At 46.4% G+C, this 6,000-nt stretch overlaps 1 protein-coding gene across 1 annotated transcript in view; it reads left to right on the top strand.

Annotated features, from left to right (window-relative positions):
- Nucleotides 1–4,296: 4,296 nt before the first annotated feature.
- wdr20a (WD repeat domain 20a) overlaps nt 4,297–6,000 on the top strand; it is a 143,675-nt gene continuing 141,971 nt past the window's right edge. Inside the window, exon 1 of the mRNA XM_038776660.1 lies at nt 4,297–4,368. The gene's annotated coding sequence lies outside the window, so the exon portion shown is untranslated. The remainder of the gene's footprint in view (nt 4,369–6,000) is intronic.

Raw genomic sequence — 6,000 nt, 5'->3', positions numbered from 1 at the left:
CATATTAAGAAGCAATAAAATGCTCGAAGCCCGGCCCCCTTTTCTCTCTGTCTGTATAGAAGAAAACCAGCGATGAAAGTGAAGATATTTGTTTGCAGTGATTAATCTCCTCCCTCCCCACTCTTCCAGAAACATTACAAAGCAAACCACCAGGGCAGCTGTGGGTGAAAGCAACCTGATTAGGCTGACAGGAAATTAAATGGAGGGATGGTGGATTACAAACTCTTCCCCGTCTAGCTCTTCATGACTTGCAAATGGAAAATGGAAATTGAAAGGCCGGGAACAAGCAGCGACATGCCAAACAATTCCAACAAGTACCGAGTGCAACTTTTATTTTTCATTAGTGGATGTTAGTCTTCTGCCATCCTGTGACCTTCACCCATTATTTGTTTCACGTTGATTGTATATTGGGAGCAAAATAATTGGGGAGGGATACATGACCTGTGGCTGTGGCTTCACGGTCCTGGTGTGGACAAACTCAAAGACATCTCCGGCTGGAAACTCCAGGAAGGAGAAACTTGCGGGCCTGGGGGGAGGGGGGTACTTTTGAATATGATCATCAAACATATTCAAATGCTCTTTTAATATTTCCACATTTCCTGTTGCTAGGCTGACTTAAATGCTGTAAATAATTAATCGTATCAAACAATCCATTTTGATGTGCTAAATGCAGAGGTAGCTATCCTGAACATTGGCTTGTGATGACATTGTGGTGATAAATAACTGACAGACCATGCCACTGCAACAGCCTTGGATTCTTTTCATATTAAAAGTCCTACTTTATAATGTGCAAAAAGTAAATTATGCTGTAGAGCAATTGGACAAAATTAAACAGCCCCACCATCTCTCTCCATAGTTTGATAGGAGATGCTAATTAATGAAGATATGAACCAAGTAGAATGCAGAATACTTTTGCTATAATCAGAACATAATTGATTTTTCTGTTCGATTATCACAAATTAACCGAAACATCCAATAAACATGCTCTTTTTCCTGGCAATTCCGATCGGAATTCTGAAGGGCGAGATGGAATCAGGTGGATATGTTATATTTCTAAGAGAAATTCGGGCTCAATGGATGATTCGGTGTGATTTCACCCTGTCAGTGGTTTATGTCACCTATCTGCTCACAGTGGGATTGGCTTCTCTGGAGTCACTGGGAGTCGAGCGGCAGAATTCTAGGCTGTCAGGCAACAATTAGCACAGTTTAAAAAGAATCACAACTCGTGAATGATGTGATGTGAGGAGAACTTACCATCATCCACACACAGACATACATACACATACACAAAAGCATTGCTCCAACTACAATTCATTCTTCCATCTCTCTCAGCCCACAGCGGAACATTCAATCTTGTGTGGATCGCCTTCACACAGAACACAGGCAGAGAGAGACCCAAAGGATCTCTTCCCGGCGTACTGAACGCTTCCCTCCCCACACGCTGTGGGTAGAAGCGAACGGGAGGAAGGGGAGCCTTGAGGAAGATCTGCTGATGCCCCCATCCAATGGATGCCCGGGGCCAACGCACCGTCGCTCCACCCCCCCCCCCCCCCCCTCTGCACGCCGCTGCCCTCAGTATCAGAACTTCAGGTGACAAGGGTCACCCAATAAACACAAGGTGTGTGAATGATCTTAGAATCAACAATTTCACTGAGCACTTTGGAAGAGTTTATGGATCTCAGTACCAAGAACGTCATGTAGTTGACTTGCTTTGTTCATATAATTTTCCTACCTTTGTGGTATAAGCTATTGTTTTTAATGACACTCAAAGCACAGAATTGTAAAGAAAACAAGTATCGTCACATGTGATGAGGGCAATAGCTAACATTGTGCCGTGATGCATGATGGTAAAAGAGGCTAACAGACTTGTGTGCATAAACTGAAACTCAACAGAATGAATTTCGTGGGAACAGCCAGGACAACGTGCAACTGGACTTTTCATTGATAACACTTTGTTTTGAAAATGCAAAAGGACATTTTCTCAGGCCTGTTCACCAAGTCTACGCACGGCATCTCCTGGCTACAAGGCAGCAGTTCCCCGGTGAGTCCCTTGATGAATTTTATCAGGCCCTCGTTGGCTTGGGGATAAATTGCGCCTGCCCGCAAGTTATTGCGGCAGAACATACGGAACTGTTAATCCGGGATGCCTTCGTTGCAGGCATGCAAACTTCTTCAATACGGCAGCGGTTATTAGAAAAAGACACTTTAAACCTCGCTGAGGCATGGACCCTCGCATCCTCTCTGGAGGTTGCCGACCGAAACGCCCGCGCATATGCCCCCGGCCGCGCGGCAGCCCCTTGGGCAACGTGGCACGCAACCCCCCTGTCTACTGCACTTCTACCGCCCCGAGCAAGCGCATCTGGTAAAGGTGTCCCGCCCTTTTGAACGTCTTAGTATGGACTTCAAGGGTCCCCTCACCTCCAACAACCGCAACCTACTTCTTAAGTGTGATTGACGAGTACTCCCGCTTCCCTTTCGCCATTCCCTGCCTCGACATGACCACGACAACCGTCATCAAGGCCCTCCTCTCCATTTTCTCCCTGTTTGGTTACCCCGCGTACATCCACAGCGACCGGGGGTCCTCCTTTATGACTGATGAACTGCGTCAATTCCTGCTCAGCAGGGGCACCGCCTCTAGCAGGATGACCAATTATAACCCTCGGGGTAACGGGCAGGTCGAGCGGGAGAATGGCACAGTCAGGAAGACCGTCCTACTGGCCCTATGGTCCAGAGATCTCCCTATCTCCCACTGGCAAGAGGTCATCCCCGACGCCCTCCATTCAATTCGGTCTCTCCTCTGCACTGCCACAAACCAAACGCCTCATGAACGTCTGCTTATTTTCCTTAGGAAGTCGTCCTCAGGATCCCCACTCCCGACCTGGCTGGCCGCCCACGGGCCCATCTTGCTCTGGAAGCACGTGCGGGTGCATAAGTCCGACCCGTTGGTGGAACGAGTCCAGTTACTCCATGCTAACCCGCAGTACGCGTACGTGGAGTATCCTGACGGTCGGCAGGACACGGTCTCCCTTCGAGTCCTGGCACCCGCTGGCGTGCGGCCCCAACCGCCCACATCAACACCCTCCTCCCAGTCCCAACCCCCCCCGGCGCCCCCGCAAACCAGCACACAGAAACCCCCTCCCCCAGCCAGAGCTTCACTAGCACCGACCAGGGGTACGGACACAGGATCACGACCGCCGCTCCCGGAGTCAAGGACGGCCACCGGCCCGACGTCACCGGCACCACTGCGACGGTCCAGCAGAACATCGACAGACAGACTGACCGACAGACTGATCGCGTCGATCTGATGTTCCACAGGACTTTTATCAGACTCCTCGAGTTCCAATGTACAAGTTGCACATTTTTTTTTCTTCGTTTTTCTATTTGTGTACTGTTCATTGCTGTTCATTGTATCTGCACAGTTGTTGCGAGCCAGTGGGCAACCACCATTTACCTCGGTACACCTCGTTCTCTCTAGTCATACCACCAGTCCAACAGCCCCCCCCCCCCTTCTTACTCCTGTCTCCCCCCCCCCCCCCCCCCCCCCCCCCGGGGCTTATTTCTCCACAAGGGGTGAATGTGGTGGTATGACTAGGAGGTTTACGGTACCTATCTGCCATCAGGGCCCCATGCCGCCGCACGGTATGTTTCATTGTAAATCCACCCCTGATTGTATTGGCGTTTGGTGGAACCACATCTGGAATACAATGTGTAGCTTAGTCTCCAAATCTCAAGAAGCACATATTAGTTTGGAGGCTGTTCAGTGAACATTCACTAGATTGACTCCTAGGATGACACAGTGTCTTATGAAGAAATGTTGAGTAAATTGGGCCCAAGTTCTATGTGTTTACAGGGATCTCACTGAAACATACATGATTCTGAAGAAATTTGACAGGGTAGACACTGGGAGTTTGTTTATTCGGGATGGGGAAGCTGGGAACGTGAATTAAAGTGGGCCTGGTTCTAGATTCACCCAGATAGAAAAAACGTTTCTCCACATCCACCCGATCCAACACTTCCATCCAACAAGAATTATGTTTTTATCGACAGGAAGTATGTGCAAAGATAATATATTTAATGAGATAAAAATGTACATACTGGAGTAACTATTGACATTGTGGTTAACTTGCATTACCAACTATCGACACTATTGCTGACCTTGTGTTGTGTTACTGACACTGCAGTTTAGGGTGAAAGGTTTAGGGATTAAGATTAGAAACTGCTTTTGGGTTAGGCTTAGAAATCTTTATTGACAATATTGTTGTCACTGCATACATTTTTTGAAAATATATAAATACATAACCTGTATATTGCTCAGTAAATGTATATCATTTTTAATTAGCAGAGGCATATGGAGGAAACCTGGAACAGGTAAGCTTGATGAAAGAGGATTCATTGTTCGTAATACCATAAAGAGCTCATAGGCAATCTGTTGCCATGTTCCATTGAACAGTGTGAATCCATATATCAAAAGGAAACAGTTTGAAAACCTTGTTGTATGTCATGATATGCGGTATTCTTTATGCAAAGTAAAGCAATGTCACCATTCTTAATGCATTCAACATCTGATTATAATGTAGGGCTATATTAGCCTGATGGTTACTGGAGTAATAACCTTGAGATTGTGAGTTCAAGCTCCAATCTGCTAAGTAGTGAAGTTGAATTCAATAAATAATTAGTTGGCCAACAATGACGAGATGACCATTAAGGTCCCTCAAGATGATCTCAATCTAATCTGGTCTATGTAAAACTGCATTTATAGTGTTTTTGCTGTGCTTAAAATTCAATTTCATATTTGTCTGTTCTGATCTTAAGGATGTTCTGATCTTGGGTGGCATGGTAGCACAGTGGTTAGCACAATTGCTTCGCAGCTCCAGGGTCCCAGGTTCAATTCCCGGCTTGGGTCACTGTCTGTGTGGAGTCTGTTTCCTCCGGGTGCTCCGGTTTCCTCCCACAGTCCAAAGATGTGCACGTTAGGTGGATTGGCCGTGCTAAATTGCCCTCAGTGTCCAAAATTGCCATTAGTGTTGGGTGGGGTTACTGGGTTATGGGGATGGTGTGGACTTAGGTAGGGTCGGTGCAGCCTCGATGGGCTGAATGGCCCCCTTCTGCACTATAAATTCTATGTTTTCTTTGATAACTGTTAAATTTAATTTAAAAACAAACCAGCAACTACTTGCACGTCAACTGTTGCTTTAGGATTTCAAGGTACTTCAGAGGAAATTTGTTGTTGTACAAAGATTGGGCAGAGTTAGGGGTAGTTTTGGAAGGTGACCAAAGGTGTATTTGAAAATGTAGGTTTTGAGGAAAATTTTGAAGGCAGGAAGAAATGTAACAAGTTAGTAGAGTACAAGAAGGGAATTCTGGAATGTAGAGCTAATTAAAAATATGTTTATTGAAAAAGTTCCATTATAAACAAAATAATATAAAAGAATTAACTCAAGTTACAGTGACAAAGAACATGAGAAACAACCAAGAACACCAATTAACTTAACCATGCCCCCAACACTAAACTAAATCCCTTAACAACTGACGGTGACTATCTCTTTAATAAAGCAAATGAATGGCCCCCAACTTAGGTAGAACCCTACTACCAACCTGCTAATGGTGTACTTGACCTTTTCCAAATGTAAGAACAACATGAGGTCCCCCTCTGCCCAAGCAGAACTCGAGTCCAGGCTATTAATAAGGCAAAGGCGAGGACATCTACCTTCACCCACGTCTGCAGCACTGGTGAGTCAGATACCCTGAAAATGGTCATCAGTAGACATGGCTCCAAATGAACGTTAAGTATCTCTGACATGGAGTTCAAGAAAGAGACCCAAAGCTCTTCCGGTTGTGGCTATGCGGAGCTAAGCCGCATGTTCGGCAGCTCCCGCCAGGAACGGACTTTTGGGCTCTTTTAAGGCCCCCCAGCGGTACTTGCTTGACGGTTCCCGACGTGGGGAGGTGTCTGCAGCGGATCCCCAGTGGTCTATGGTCTTGACCAGGAGTGGGGCCAGC

The sequence above is a fragment of the Scyliorhinus canicula genome, chromosome 2 (genome assembly GCF_902713615.1).
Source record: "Scyliorhinus canicula chromosome 2, sScyCan1.1, whole genome shotgun sequence".
Classification (NCBI taxonomy): domain Eukaryota; kingdom Metazoa; phylum Chordata; class Chondrichthyes; order Carcharhiniformes; family Scyliorhinidae; genus Scyliorhinus; species Scyliorhinus canicula.
The sequence above is the reverse complement of the archived record's forward strand: the minus strand, read 5'-3'. Positions and strand labels throughout refer to the sequence as shown.